The following is a 16,592-nucleotide window of genomic DNA, read 5'->3' as shown; positions in this document are numbered from 1 at the left end:
ATAAATAAAAATAGTGATACTGAAACAACACAGAGAATAAATGGAAGTGCCATTCTCTTCCCGTCTTTTGCCATCTGCTCCTCTGGTGGCCTCCCTTTATAGCTGCTGGGTCTGCTCAGGCTGGAAATGCCCCTCATCTTGTTATAACTTACGCAGGTTAAAATGGCACATGATGGGCGACTGAGGCAGATGGTGACTTTCTTTACTGTTTATGTTCCTCCCATATTGATAACTTGTAGCTGGTCAGGATGCATTTTGCCCTTTGGGGGAGGGCTGGGGAGGGGATTGAGAAAGGGGTGGGGGGAAGGTCTCAGAACAGCCACCAGAAAAACTTTAGTCCTGGCTTTCCATCTTTTATTCTCCATCACCTTTTTATCTATTGAACTCAACATGAGGCGGGTTTGCTTTTGAAAGCCCTGTGCAGGGAAGAGTTGTTTTTCCTATCTCTGAGCTGTTCAGCCATCTGTCCCAATTTCTTCCTGGTTTCCTGTTATTTTCATTCTGCCTTTATAAAGATTAACATGCGGTGCAACCACATATTCTATTAAGCTTGTCTCCTCACTACTTTATCTCATTAACTGCTTGATCACTATGAATAAAAATAATCTTCCATTAAGTCACAACTTCAAACGTCTCTGAGACTTTAGATCAAGCAAACCTTCAACAGCTTAAAAAAAAGCTCTTTGAATCCAAGAGGTTCACTTCAAAGGAAAACCTATGGGTGTTCTCAACCCAACTGACAGGTAAATAGTTATTTGTAACTAAAGATATGCAAGTAAGAAAACACAGCTTATTTTGGAGTTTATAGCTTCTCTTAACTTTTTCTCTGCTTAAAAGGGCAACTTAAGACCTGGCTGTGAGACAGGATTGGCTTGGACAACACAACACTGGACACATGGAAATAGGGTAGTATAAGTAAGTGACCATACAGCTTTCTGTCCTGTTTCATAGTTTCTTTTTCTATTTACAAAATTAATACAAAAAGAGATAAAAGAGAAAATGAAGAAAAAAATGAGGTGGTGTTGGTAGGGATAAATATTGCCCAACCAGAGATAACCACTATTAATAATTTGATAGTCCTTGTAATTTGTGTGTGTATGTGTGAATAAAAAAGGATAAAATGCATATGCTTTCATAGACATTCTTTTTTCCTACATCCACATACTTTCTTCATGTGAACGATAACTTTGTGTGTGCTGTTTCCTTTGCCTGGACCCTCCTTCCTTTACCCAAAGAATGCCTCTTCTTCGTTCAGAACTCTATTCTGAATCTCCATACCCTCGGCAGCCAATTTTGATCTCCTGACCTATTTATTCTCCACTGGACGTTTCCTTTGCTTAGTGGTCGCCTTTTGGGCACTGATCATAGTTGTACTTTTTTATTCCTGTGTGATTTTTTTTCATTGTTTTGTCTCTCCCACTAAACTTTAAGCCTTATAAGGATATGAGTTGTGTATTCTCAGGGCTCAACACAGTGCCTGAAACACAGTAGGTGCTTCAAGAACTTTGGTTTGGGTGAAAGAATGATAACTTTTCAGATCCTTTATGCTTCACCAGCTATCATTTTACATTGAGGCTGCTTATTGGCTATTATAAACAGGATAACAGGCATTACTATATGAAACAGCCTTGACCAGAACCTCAGTTATTTCTTTAGAAAGATTCCTAAGAGTAGAATTACTAGACTAGAGAGTATGGGGCACTTTAGTGCCTTAGATACATACTCCCAGAAACATGTCAATTATTACAGTCTTTAGTAGCAGAAAAGAATGCCTATTTCCTCATATTGTCAAACTGAATTTTTTCTTTTTCTTTTTTTTATAAATGTTGGGGAAGTTTTTAATTTTTATTTTTATTTAAAAAAATTTTAAGGGGCACCTGGGTGGCTCAGTCGGTTGAGCGTCTGGCTTCAGCTCAGGTCATGATCTTCCGGTTCATGGGTTCGAGCCCCGCGTCGGGCTCTGTGCTGACAGCTAGCTCAGAACCTGGAGGCTGTCTTCGGGTTCTGTATCTCCCTCTCATCTCTGACCCTCCCCTGCTTGCACTGTCTCTCTCTGTCTTTCAAATATAAATAAAAAGCATAAAAAAAGATTAAAACAGTTTTTAATGTTTTATTTATTTTTGAATGAGAGAGAGAGCGAGATAGTGTGAGTAGGGGAGGGTCAGAGAGAGAGGGAGACACAGAATCCGAAGACAGGCTCCAGGCTCTGAGCTGTCATTCCAGAGCCTCATGCGGGGCTCAAACCCACGAACCCTGAGATCATGACCTGAGCCGGAGTCAGACGCTTAACGACTGTGCCACCCACAGGCTCCTATGTTTATTTATTTTTGAGAGAGAGATACAGTGTGTGAAGCAGGCTCCAGGCTGCTGAGCCTGATGCGGGGCCCATCTCACAAACCATGAAATAAGGACCTGAGCTTAACCGACTGAGCCACCCAGGTGCCCCAATTTTTTTCTAATTTGTAATTTTTTTCCTGCAAATTGACTATTCCTAATTTATGTCTTTTTATTCTACGTGGTATCTATCTTTATGTATTTATACAATCCTGCAAATTAAGATTCTTGGCCATGTATCACACTGTCTTTTGACTTAAACCTTTTTTTTAATCTATCAATTGTATGTGTGTTTGTTTGCACAGATGCAAAACTCTCCACCTTTTTCCTTTTTTGTTGTTTTTATCCTTATAAAACTTGTCCCACATTAAGATTATAGAAATAATAGCTAAGAAAAAACAAACTAAGGGTATATATATGATTATGTAGAGGGAGAAGACTGGATTAATCCATAAATGAAGGTAGTGACTTGATCAATTATAAGGAAGGGAAAAAGTTAGTCCCGTCTAACATCTTACATGAAAGTATGCTCCAGATGGATTCAAATCCTATTTTTAAAAGTATAAAAGAATTGGAAGAAAGTATTGGTGAGCACCACTTATCTGTCTTAGTTGAGTACTCAAGAGTTAAGAGTCTAAGAATTACTTTGGATGAAAATATAACTTCCCATTGTTAAAAGTTTTGGTTGGAAATTTTGATCAGAGATTTCTCAAGTAGTTCAGTGTTGAAAGGGAGCTTCTAATTTTTATCTCTAAATACCACGTACCTTTTTCTGAGCTCCACAATGACATTTCTGGTTAAATTAAGCGAGCATAAGTAAACAGTGTGGTAGAGAAAGGCCCTGTACTTGCTGTTAGAAGACACAGTGCCTGGCCCTGGCTGTATCTCATTACTCATCACATAGTTAGATCATGTAGGGAAGACTTTTTCTTAGACATTCTTTTTATCTGTAAAATGAACAACAAAAATCTCTGTCCATCCACTTCACAGAGTTGTTTGGAAGTTCAAATCAGGTACTGCAAATAGCAGTATTATTACTGAAGAGTGCTGTACATAATAATAGCACAATGTGTATTGTTGCTAACGATGTTCCGATCTATCTTTCTTGTAAAACTATTTCTTTAATCGTTTGTTCCTCCCTGCATTCTGAAGATGCCTGGCATGATGGCTTTCCATAAAGATCATACTCTACAGTAATGAAGAGCCCTGAATGGATCCTGCTGAGTTCGGTTTGAGTCCAGGTCCTGTTGTTTGTATTAATTATTGTGACCTTGGGCAAGTTATATATCCTCTCTTATGTTTCGGTTTTCCTATCTTTGACAAGAGGATAAAAATAGCATCTGTCTTGATAAGTCAAGGCTCTGGTTATGTTAATAATCCAAACCATGGTTGTTGAAGCAGTAGAGGGAAGGCAGTAGCTAATCTATGTCTACACCTCTATCTATCTATCTATATATCATGTGTTTCTGTCTCCATCTCTGTATCTATCTAGTCATACTTTCCAGGAGTGGTTAGTTATGGTATGATCTTGTCACTCTTTTGATTTGCTTTTTCTTTTAGCCTCAACCTTTTTTTCCCCCAAACAGTATTTATCCACACAGTAGAGAAGAAGGTGTTACAGCCCCCAATTTATATCAATCTATTAAGTTCTCCAACTTGAAATTTTAACAATTCAGATTTAAAAAAAATATTAGTAAAATGTCTTAATGGACTCTACCTTGGTCATATTCTTACCCTGAATTAACCATATGGTCTGGTGAAGGGGGTGCTTCGGTTGTTTAAACTTGGTTCCCTTGAGCCCTTATAACTGTGATCCTGTGGGGTTCTAGGAGTGTCAGTCCTCCCACTGCCATGTGATTGGAGAACGGGAGAAGCAGTTCCCCAGAGGAAAGGGGTTGTATAGGGTGTACTAACACACAAACATAACCAAGGTCTACTAGTTTCCTCATAGGACTGTTGTAAGAATTCAGTGATAGAACTTTTTGTACCATTGGTAAATAGCAAGTGCTCAAGCAAAACAAAAAAGAAGAAGTTAGCTTTTACTGGTGTTATTATTCACTGGAAGGATATTTGTTTCTAGGCATCTTGTAGATTTCAGTCAGCTTCTGAATAATTGCAGAACCACCTTTGACTAGGTTTAGGAAGCTGTCTAGGAAAGAGTTGTAGGAGATCAGGTGCTAAGAAAAGAAAGGAAAGGAAGTCATCATGACTTTTCATGGGAATAAGTGCCCAGAAAGGCACTGGGGCTTAGAACAGGAGAAAGAAGCCTCTTTTCTGATGAGTGGTTCCTCCTAATAAGTGCTTCTTTTCAGTGGCAGCTGTAGGAGAATGCTAGCCCTGAGTCTCTACTGCCATTCCCAACCTCTCTTCAACAGTCAAATAGTCAGGCTTAAACACAATTACAGTGACATAAGACTCCGGCTCCTCTGTTTTTGTTTTTTGTTTTTTCCTTCCAACTGGTTAGTCTGTTGTCCCTACATTTTTGCACTTTTGTCTCCTTAGATTTGGATTTATCTTAGTTTTGACTTTTTCTTTTAGTCGGACTCTGGTCACATACAGATAAAGCCCAATAATAATACCTAATAAGAAAAACGGAATTAAGTTTCACTGCCTACTATGTGTTGCATTGTTGAGACAAAAAAAAAAAAATTGAACCTTTTGACTTAGAGCCATGGAAACACTGTTCTTACTTAAGTACCATCAACTTAAAGTTGAGGCTTCCAACTGGCATAGATCATCACGGCAAGCAGGCAAATCTTCTGAAATAAACCCAATCTTTTCTTAAAGACAGACATCAGGAGCACATACAAAAATCACATGCACCACAATGTATTTCAGTGGTAATTTTCCTTGATTATAAACAACATTTTGATGTACTTGTCTCTAGAACATCAATGAGATAGAGTTCAAGTGAATAAATAATTTCTACATTTCATGATGTGATTTTAATTCCTCCACCTTGGCTGCTTAGGGATAACAGCTTTATCTGATATCACTGAAAATAAGAAATATCTGTATTTCCGTGATCACTGAAAGTTCATATTGGATTATAAACTCAGATAGAACTGACCTGAGGCTTATCAGAGCCGAGCAACAGAGCTGCATGAGAACAGAAGATTTAATCAGAAAGGAAATTCTGCTTCAGAAACAGTCTTTGCCCCACCAAACGACACTTGAGGAGGAAGGACAGGAGGTGAGAAACAGAAAAAAGAAACATTTCAAACATTTTTTTTTAAAGCACTTTTTTCCCTCTGGTAACTTCTCCACTCAGTTTGGTTTAGTATAAAGTAATCCTGCATGTTCCTCAGGAAATCTTCTGGTTATGTTCTCAAAGCAGGTGAGTAATGGGGATATCTGCCACCCTGGAAAATAGTGATGATCAATAATATTGTGATTTTGTGTGCTGTGCCATTTTTTTGCAGCTGACTCGCCTTCTCTTCTCTCTGGAGTCTGGATGCTTTATTTATAGGTGTAGTTTTTATCTTTTCTTTTCCTAATGGTGATGTTTGGAGGGCCAAGGGAATAGTTATGAAAGCAACTGTGTAGGGCAAATAACCAAACCTTTAATACCACAGTGATTTCCTGAACTCACAACCCATTGGGGGATTACTGCGTTACTGAGGCCGAAGTGCGTATACCTCACCCTGTTCTGATACTATTCAGGGCAGACAGATGTGGCCATCAGCGCTCTTGCTATTGGAAGATTTTTTCTCCTCCTGCAGAATGATGTACTGTAGCTAAAACTTTAATTTTAGCAAGTAGGATGATTGTTACTTCTCTAATGCCTCTGATTAAGGTCAGCAGCAAACATTACTTGGGAACTAAGATTGCTCTCATGTGCAAATGACACAGGGAAAGAAATTAAAAAAATATATATTTCTGTCTTGAAAATGGAGGATACCAGAAGGAAATATGCTGTGTATAGATTGGATCAGTCTTCTCATACTATGGTATGCAAGACATAATGGCTTCAACAACACCAGTTTATTTACTTATTCTTTGCCATTTAGATAGGGCTCAGCTGGTCTGGTTCATCTCTGTTTCATGTGGTGTTGGCTGGACTCACTATGTGTTTGTGGTCAACTGGATGGCTTGCATAGCCTCTCTGACATGCCTAGCAATTGGTGGAGTGGCTCACTTCTCCTTTGAGTGGCTCCTCAGTGGGATGGCCTATGCTTCTTCATTGCATTAACAGCTTTTCCAACCACCTACCATAAATCTCAACCTCCATAAAGAAATATCTTACCACCTTCCTTGGACCATTTCCTGTATTTCCTGGGGATGTGTCATAAATGTTGTCAGAAAAGACCCTTCCATTGCAACTGTCATGCTCTGGCAGCTCCTTCAGCTTTTACTTGTCCTTCCATGTGTATTTCAGCATGGCAGGGTTGCCATCGCAGCCCTGTCTTACTGGGTGCTTTCATCCACACATTGGGCCCTCGTATCCCTCAAGAAGTGTGGCTCTCCTGGGCAAGGTGGGAACACTACTCCTTTTCCCTCTGGGCTACTATTTTATTTTATTTATTTTATTTTTAAAGTTTATTTATTTATTTATTTTTTTAGAGAGAGAATGAGCAGGGGAGGGGCAGAGAGAGAGAGAGAGAGAGAGAGAATATCCCAAGCAGGCTCCAAGTCATTAGCCCAGAGCTCATGTGGTGCTCGATCCCACAAACAGAGCATGATCTGAGCCAAAATCAAGAGTCACACACTCAACTGACTGAGCCACCCAGGCAAGTTTTCTCTGAGCTACTATTTTAAAGGACTCCGAGCAGGACTGTTGTATCCCCATTTCATTCCCCTTTCTACTTCCTCTGTTGCTCTTCCTCTATTTTAAACATGAATCCAAATGGGCTTAGCTGGGAATGAATGGATTTGAATAGGGCACACTACTGAATTAACCTAATGGCATTTTACTTGATGAAGCCTATCATGTCCCTTTCTTGCTATCTTTAGGATGTATTCTCCCAAGGTCCTAATTTTCTAGATAGCAATCTAACTGTCCAGCTAGGACACCCCCTGTTTCACTCATCATCATACTCTTGAACTAGCACCATTATCAAGTGAGGTTTGTCCCATTTTAAAGGTGAAGAAACTAAGTAAAGGAAATGGGAAGTTTAACTCCATTGACTTATGCAGCCACTTTAGGTCAGGGTAAAAAAAAAACCCAAAAAATAAAAAACAACATTCCAGGACTCTATTTAGTCCATTCCTCAGTTGGCAAATCCTCCTTACCCTAAGAAATCAAAGATATCCTGTGGGGGTAGCAACGAGATACTCCATATGGTGTTCTGCTCTTTCTCACCCTTTTAATTTGGCTCATTGTTCAATCTTAATTTGCAATTGTCACAGCTGCGATCACATTCCCGATGTTCCACCAACTCCAAAAACCCTTGAATCTGAACCCTCGGTGGTTTTAATTTTATTTTTGTTGAGAAAGGTTATGTTGTCACAATGGGTAAAGCTAGCACTTCAGTGAGGGAAAACATTTTTTTTTGGAAAAAGATACTTCTAATTTTGTATTAAGCCTCAGAATGGGCTGCCACTGTGGAACCTCAAGTGCAGGGGAGTCGACAATTCAGCCGTAATCAAGCTAACTGAATTGGACAGAGCAATGTAAGACATAATTAGCAATTCCGTTCAGTGAGCTGTCTCCTGAAAAACTTAAAATACCTTCCCTGCCTCATGCATATTCAGTGCCTCATTTGCTATTGTTTTTATCCAACAGGTTGAAATTCAAAAGGAAAAAATTCTGAGTTGTCTGTCTCATTTTCATCCCCCGCATTTTCTGTCTTTTCAGCAGCCCCCTCCCCCACCTGCCCTGCCACCCAGCCCGTCCCATTTCAATACAGCAGGGTCACCCTAGTGCCAACTGCACAGTGATGAATACAAAGTCTTCTGAGCACATTTTTTTCTCTTGCTAGTACCTTTGTCAACCTTTCCTCTTAATTAGATAAACTGAGCATGTATGTTTGCATCGAGAAATTATGACTATTCGGTTGTTGTGTTCAGGCTTCTGTTGGGCATTCTGTCTGTCATGTGGTTACTGGGTCAGGAGGGGTTTGTGCAGAATTGGAGATTGATTGATGATCCTGTGCTTTTCTTCCTGATCTCTTTCTACCTTGATGGGTTAGGCTTTTACCTGCCTTGATGTTCCAGGTGGTTAGGCTTTGCCTTGTAGATGTGCAGTGAGACCGAGACCACAGAAGCAATGAGAGGGGAGGAAAAAAAAATCAAACACATTCCCCTTCGTGCCCAGCAATCCTGGCTAGCTGAGCCTACAAGTTCCTTTTTGGAAGATTGTCATTAATATGTGTTAGGTGTGACTACTCTGGAAAGACCCCCTGAAGGGGTTGTCTGCAGAGGCAGTATGGTATTGTACAAGCAAGTGTCTGAGTTAGATCTAGGTCAAAGCCTAGCTCTATACTTATTAGCTGTGTGGTCTCGACCAAGTTACTTAACCTCCCAAATCCCCACATGCTTCATCGGTACAACAAAGATCATAACAACCCTGTAAGTATTGTTGTCAGGATTACATGAGATAAGCTACAGGGAGGACCTAACTGAGTGTCTGGCACGTTGCAGGTATTCCATAACTGTGTCCTTCCTCTTCTTTCCCCCCTTCTTCATCTTAGTCTTTCCTTTTCTTTTTCTGTTTTATTTTATTTTGCAGTCTGAAATCAGAAAGTGTAAAGTATTCTAAAATTTCTGGTAAATTACTCAGTACTTGCAGTCTCTTTCCCTTCTTAAAAGACACATTCTAATAGGCATTGAGGAGGGCACTTGTTGGGATGAACACTGGGTGTTGTACAGAACCAATTTGACAAAAATTATATTTAAAAAAAGACACATTCTAGCAATTAGTGCATGCTGCTTTAAGTTTCATCTTCTCCTCCTCCCCATTAATATCTGGTAAAGGTGATAGGCCAAAGGTATAAATTGAGTTAAATAGTAAATTAAAAGTTTTTCTAATCCTAAATCCCCAGAAGCATCACTAATTTCGTCACTCCAAAAAATAGCCACTTTCAGATTTTGGCTTTTTCATTTGGGGAACATTAGAATAAGAAAAGCATATTGATAAAATTTCATGTTAAGTTTTTAAATTTTCCAACCTAACTTGGAAGGTTTAATTCTCACATCTTTTTTTAAGTGAAAAGTAGAAATTTTAGGCAACTCAGGCTTGTAAATATTTTAGAAGAAACTGAGATATAGTCTAAGTGGATTCTGTATCAAATACAACAGTAATGGTCAAAAGAGAATTATAGTGGGAAATAAAAGGAGAAAATTCACCAGTGTTGTAAGTCAGGGGAGGAGAGTTGAGAAGTCGTTTCTTTTCAAAGTTAAATTTGTCATAGCAGGTTGACATCTGAATAAGTTCATAGGATGAGAAATGAATGCAAGGACTAGATCAAGTAGAGGTACTTCTTTTCCCTGTCTCCTTCCTGAAAGCCTGTAGATCTTATTCAATGTGTCATACCAATTGGCAGGTGATTTTAGCCTTCATTGATTACCGTCACACACTAGGCCCTGTTTTCCAAGTAAAATTCTTGTGTTCTTTTTTTTTTTTTTTTAAATATTGCAGAGTACTTGAGGGGATGGGTCCCCTCATATATCTGATGTGGCCTCTCACAGCTTCTAGTCCACTCTATATACGTGTTAAGCAAGAAAGGAATCCTTGCACACTGGAGCTAGAATGAGAGAAAATGAAGCCGTGAACCTGTCTTCCATCTGCATTAACCCTCATGAATGTGTTAAGGCCAAGGCTATGAGCCACAAGTCTCACCAAAGAAATGGATGTACAGGACGGATGAAGAAATGAAGGTCAGAAGAGAAGCCTTTGAAACAAATGTGTTGAATTCCAACATTGGGAAGAGATGAAGAATGAAGTGAAAATAGAATGTGAAAGATGAAAGAAAAGAGGTGTGGCTTAGCTCCTTTGGAGAGAATTGAGACTGTGACCAAATTCCAACACAGTTTCCATGTCATACATGTGGAGGGTAGAGGAGGGACTAGGAATCATGACACCTTGGACTGAACACCTTTAATTAGGTCTTCAACATAACCTCTTGTGTTTCTCAAACAGGAACGTGATAAGCAATACTTAATGAAGACTTGAGGAAGCCCATACCCTGAAGAATGGGAACAAAATAGGAGCAAATTTGAAGCTTAGTGAGAGATTTGCACATTGTTAGCAGTGGAAAATATCATCCTTTGCCTCCTTGAGCAAAACTTCCCAGAGTATTAAAGAAATTAATCTGATGTTTCTACTTTAACCCCAATAGAAGCCTAAATCCTGAAAAGTTTCTGTAATAAGTATATTTTGTTGACAGGTTATTGTATAGGATATAACCTCCCACAAAAAAATCTTGTCTAAATCCACCAGGAAGGTGAAAATGAATGATACTGCATCAAAGCCATGGCTGTATTTGTTACATAGCCTTCAATCTTTTGCTTCTTTCTTCCTTATATTTTTTAAAAGCAGGGAGTCTATTGAGAAATCTTATTAAAAATCACAAACTGAACAGCAGACCCCTTTTTTTTTTGAGAACCAGAAACAGATTTTAAATGACAAAAAAAACCCTCCTTTAATCTTTTTGTAACATCTTGACAGTTGTGCCAGAAGATGTCTGCTTCTGCCTTCAAAATATAATTGCTTTTGGTCTGAAATAACTCATTTTCCACTCTTTTTCCTCTACTAGAAATCTTTGCCCTTTAAGCTGGATATTTCCCCTTAATTTTGTGGCTCCTTTTTTGGAAGGTAATGGGAATGGGTAGGGAGCTGGTAGCTAAGGACACCAGAGCGAATGTCCTAACCCAATAACCTTGTGAGGGTGTAATGTGGGATCGAGCATCTGTGAACCAAGGGAGGGTGGGACTAACAAATTTTGTCATAAAAATGAGTTTAACTGTCACACTTTTGACTATCTAATGTCATCAAAGATATTTGACCATTTAAAATCCATCAGCGCACGTTTCTATTTGTTCTGTTTTCAATAACTCAGGTGAAGTCATATCACAGTTAAAAAGCTCTTTAGCAGTATAGTGTCTTAAAGATGCCAGATCTTGTTTTCTCCAAAGAATTCCTTACAAACATTGGAGTAGGAGTGTTCTCAGATTTTTGTAAAATCTATATCTATGGACTCTTTTGCAGGAAACATTTCTGATTTGTGAAATAAGCCTAATGGGTGATAGAAATAGGTGATCTCAGCAAGACGGGGATCTTCAAAGGTGGGATGGGGAATATAGGCAGCAGTGAGAATCAATAACTGCAAAGTAGCCTGGTATGTCCTTCTATCGCCTAAATTCAAGTCTTGAATCACAAACTACAGAGAAGGAAAGATAATAAAGGGAAAAAGCGGATGTGAAAGAGAATCAGAAGTGCTGACCATCATAGTAAACCTAAGAGTTTTGGGCTCCTTGTCTTGTAGTGTATCTCTTTTCCCATATGTACCTGTCATTTCTTTCTTCCAAACCAGTCCTGTGAAGGTAAATGTAGTCCATCAGCTTTTTTATGACTTAGTTTTACAAATGTTTTTGGCTTCCTTGCATCTACTTTTCTCTATATTTACTAAAGCCCAGAAAGGACTATGCCATGCACATTGTGGGGCTTATGGGATTAAGCAACTCTGCTGCCAACTTTTGTTCAGATTTGATGTGCTGGATGAATGAAGATTTGTCTAATAGAGCATCTTCTCTGCTTTTATAATTGCTTGAAAAAATAGGAAATATGTGAATAAAACAGGGGTTGGGGGAAGGGAATTCCAAGCCTCTATTAGCAGTACTCTTGACTCCTTGGAAGCTATCAGGCATACTATTGTTTCCACTTGCCTTGAGGCTACTTAGCTATCGAGAGGCAGGGTGGAGGTGGTACATTTTCTATGTAGGTAGGAACTTAAGGTAATTTTGGAGAAGCAAATGTAAGCCCAAATTTTCTTCTTTCTTTGGAAAAATGAGGAAGAGAATTAACATGCATTGAGCACTTACTGTAAGTCAAGCATTGTGCTTCATGCTCCTTATAATATGTGGTTGGGCTCGTTTCCTATTCCCCAGTAAGACACAGTCACCAACATTCTGGGAAAGATCAGTTATCTTAAAATTAAATCCACAGTTTATGCATTATATGGTCTCGTAGGAGATTCCCAATGGAAGAGAACAAAGGTTCAGTCTTGCTAGCTGGGTCCAAGACATAGAAGAGGAAACTGACAATTTTCCTTAGGCTTTCTTCCTGTGGGTCACTTGCCCTGATAAAATAAATGTATCCAGACCCATCACCCATTCCCCAGGGGTAGTCGTTTTGCTTCTCCATATCAATCGAACCTCATATGTCTTTTTCACATCTCTTTATTAGTTATAATACTATCTGTCCTTCCTGGGATATAAGGTTTGTTTAATTCTGAATCACATTTCCAGGATTCTCATTACACTCTATTACTTGTAATTCTACTTTTCCTTCTGAAGAACATGGTTCTCTAGTTCAGTCTTTGGGGATCTCAAGCAGTTTTATGTAAAACTAATGATTTTGTATTGTTATTAAGAGGTCTTATTTTCCTTGAGAATTAGCACCTCCTAACTCTAGAGACCATCTCATTTTATCCTTATAACAGTTTGGCAAGGTAGGTTGGTACAAGCTTATTTTACTCTGAGGAAAGTAAGTTCAGAGTTAGATAAGTTGCTTAAATCATGTAATTAGTAAATGGTAGAGGCAGAAGTGAAATATTGGTTTGTTTGGGGCTAAAGGAAGTATGTATGTTCCTTTTATACAATGATCTCTTAAAATCTAACACTTATTGAATGCCTACTGATGGGTCAAGCAGCATAGTGCCAAGGTTGCTATGCTGAGGAATTCTCAAATGGAGTTGGCTTTCTGAAGTACTATGAAGAGAGAGATTCTGTGATCTTGTCTACACTCAGTGGGAAAGGATGTTGGGATTCATCGTTAATGTCTATCATGGGAGCATGATAAGGTGGCTTTGCCAATTATTCACCTTCTCTCACAGAGCCACCCAACATCAGGGATAGGATGATATGATATTTAAGAGCTAGATTTGGCCTGATACAAACCAGATTCAAGTCCTGAATCCACAATGTGCTTAACTGCAATGTCTTGAGGAAATTACTTAAACTGAGTCTCCATTATCTCATTTTTTAATAAAACATTTATTTATTTTTGAGAGACAGAGAGAGACAATGTGATCAGGGGAGGGGCTGAGAGAGAGAGAGGGAGACACAGAATCCAAAGCAGGCTCCAGGCTCTGAGCTGTCAGCACAGAGCCTGATGCAGGGCTCGAACCCACAAGCTGTGAGATCATGACCTGAGCTGAAGTTGGACGCTTACCTGACTGAGCCACCTAGGCATCTCTCATTTTTTTTTTTTTTTGAGAGAGAAATCATGAGCATGAGTTGGGGGTTGGGGGGAGGAGCAGAAAGAGAAGGAGAGAGAGAGAATCCCAAGCAGCACCCTCACCCTACATGGGGCTTGAACCCACAAACCATAAGATCATGACCAGAGCCAAAACCAAGAGTCAGATGCTCAACCAACTGAGCCACCCAAGAACCCCTCCATTATCTCATTCTTCATTATTTTGTTTATTTATTTATTTTGAGAGAGAGAGAGAGAGAAAGAGAGAGAGAGAGAGAGAGAGAGAGAGAGAGAATGAGAATACTTGCACAAGGGGGAAAGGGGCAGAGAAAAGAAGAGAAAGAGAATCCTAAACAGGCTCCACACTGTTGGTAGAGAGCCAGATATGGGACTCCATCTCATGAACCCATGGGATCTCAATCTGAGCTGAAATCGAGAGTCAGATGAGCTACCCAGGTACTCTTCTCATTCTTTAAATGAGGGTTATCATAGTATTCACTCTGGGTTACTGTGAGGCTTAAATGTGACAATACACTGGAAGCACATAATGCAATGCTTGACACATTAGGTCTTCAGTGAATGTTACCTGTTATAAATGTAATGCAAATGGAAGGTTAACTTGATAGGCCACTTACTATCTCTTATTTTTCTTTTTCTAATCGTACATAGTTTACTTCTCTAAGGATACCTAGTTGACATTTTTCACAGTGAACTAAAGGAGTAATTATTTTTCCCATTTATTTCCCTGACAGGTTCCTCTTCACCTCCTTAAGATTAGAAACCCTCATTTGGCTAAATGATCTAGTCAGTGATGAGCACCAAATGCTGACTAGGAGACTCAGGTAAGAAGTTATCTGCAAAACCACAGATGAAGGCGTGGTACATCTTGAAAAGCTGGGATGAGTGTAATACATTTAAAGGGCTTCTAGGGGATGCAAGGCAGAGAAAACCCTGATGTCTGTGTTTTGGGTGAAGACGATACTGGTTTTGCAGACCACAGTCTCTCTGTCTCTCCTGCCATGTTGTGAGATAAGAGAAGGATTAAAGGGTTTTGGCGAGGGCCTGAGACTGAGAAATGTAGCCACAAACCACTGTTTCTTGTCCGAGTTCCATTAGCATCGTGCAGGCGTGTGCTCCAGTGCTGTGAGTGTACTTCGGGAGCCTGTAATTGCCCTGTGCTTCAGTCAAGAGATGGGTAATTGCTCCTATGGGCCATGGATTTCCTGCTAGCAGCAGCTGATTGAAACCAGCCATTTATTGTGGTTAAAAACCCCAGACTTACTGCAGTGTTTACAGATAAACCTTCTGTGCGACAGTCATTTACTCTACCCAGCCATCCATATATTAAAGATATTACACACTACCCCCACTTTTTCTCTTGAAGACAGATCAACTGTTCTTTTAAGTTTGATTAAATTTCAGTATGTAGTGTTGACATGCCAACTCTTTTATTTTGTAGCTTATGCTTTAAATAAATTTGCATTTCTTTGGACTGAAGCTCTATTTTGGGGGAATTTGTTAATAGCCACACTACTATAGTTTTAGATACTTCTGCAAAGTTACTTTTCCTCTTTTCTGTTCCTCCTGTGAGCCAAACACAGATTTTAGCTTGTGTATCTGTTGATACTCTCATGAGTTGGAATGTAGTAAAGGTAGACCGTTTACTCAGTAGTCATAAATTTTTAAGTTTTGGGGAAGCTGAGAGAAGATTGTGTGTTTTCTAATTTCAGTGGCACCTGCATCCACAATGGATACAATTGATGCTGCTACATGATATCACAAGGTGGAAGACATTCTGTGTCCACTCTTACCTTACTGGTTTCCCATTCCACTATCTTTGCAGTTCTATTAGATTTTAGGAGCTAAAAGAGCAAATTGATCTACATCTGATTCAGGTCTGTCAGGTGGATCTCAAGATTTTGGGTGGTTTTAATTCAGTTTCTCTGTTTATGAATATCTATAGTAATATCACCTTCTACTTCCTTTGTTCTTGGGCCAAGAATGAACAATGAGCTGGGAATGCCCTGGACTTGGGAAATCAGAAATTCTGTGACTTCTGACCATGCCCTCTCTCTCTTTTTTTTTTAAACTTTCCCACCAAACCTTGGTGGAATTCATGAGTGATTTATGTTCTTTCTATAGGAATAAATAGGATTATCTGGTAATCTTGACATTTATGTATAAATTCTCTAATTGATTGGTAGGAAAATGGTTGATCCATTTTTCTTTTTAACTGAGCAACTGTGAAAAGTTTATATTATCATGGTCAGACCTGATCAGTTACCAAAAGAGATGAGATTTGTCTTGTGCATGTCTTCTCTTTTTGCAGCTCTATCTCTAGACACATCGAGCTGATGGATTTATTTGTAATGCAATGTTAAAGAATATATTAATTAGGACTCTCAGGTCTGTGTCTAAGCCTGTGTTCCTGGAACCTCAGATAATGACTACTAATTTACCTTCTAAATTCTGAGATTGAAATTAATGGTTTGAGTAGAAGCCAAACACAGCCATTGAGTTAAAGCAAACACTTGCTCATAGTATACGAATATATGAAATTTGTCCCCTGATAGATAGCAGATGGGGTATGTGTGTCTGAGTGTTTAAGAACATGATACATGGGGCACCTGGGTGGCTTAGTTGGTTAAGCGTCCGTCTTAGACTCAGGTCATGACTTCACGGTTTGTGGGTTTGAGCCCCGCGTCAGGCTCTGTGCTGACAGCTAGCTCAGAGCCTGGAGCCTGCTTCAGATTTTGTATCTCCCTCTCTCTCTGACCCTCCCCTGCTCATGCTGTCTTTCTCTGTCTCTCAAAAATAAATAAAAAACATAAAAAAAAAAGAACATGATACAGGACAAGAAAACAAAAACTTGACTCCTATAATGGTATAGTTGTGTGATGCA

This window comes from Suricata suricatta, chromosome 6 (genome assembly GCF_006229205.1).
Source record: "Suricata suricatta isolate VVHF042 chromosome 6, meerkat_22Aug2017_6uvM2_HiC, whole genome shotgun sequence".
Lineage (NCBI taxonomy): Eukaryota > Metazoa > Chordata > Mammalia > Carnivora > Herpestidae > Suricata > Suricata suricatta.
This window is presented reverse-complemented; position numbering follows the sequence as displayed.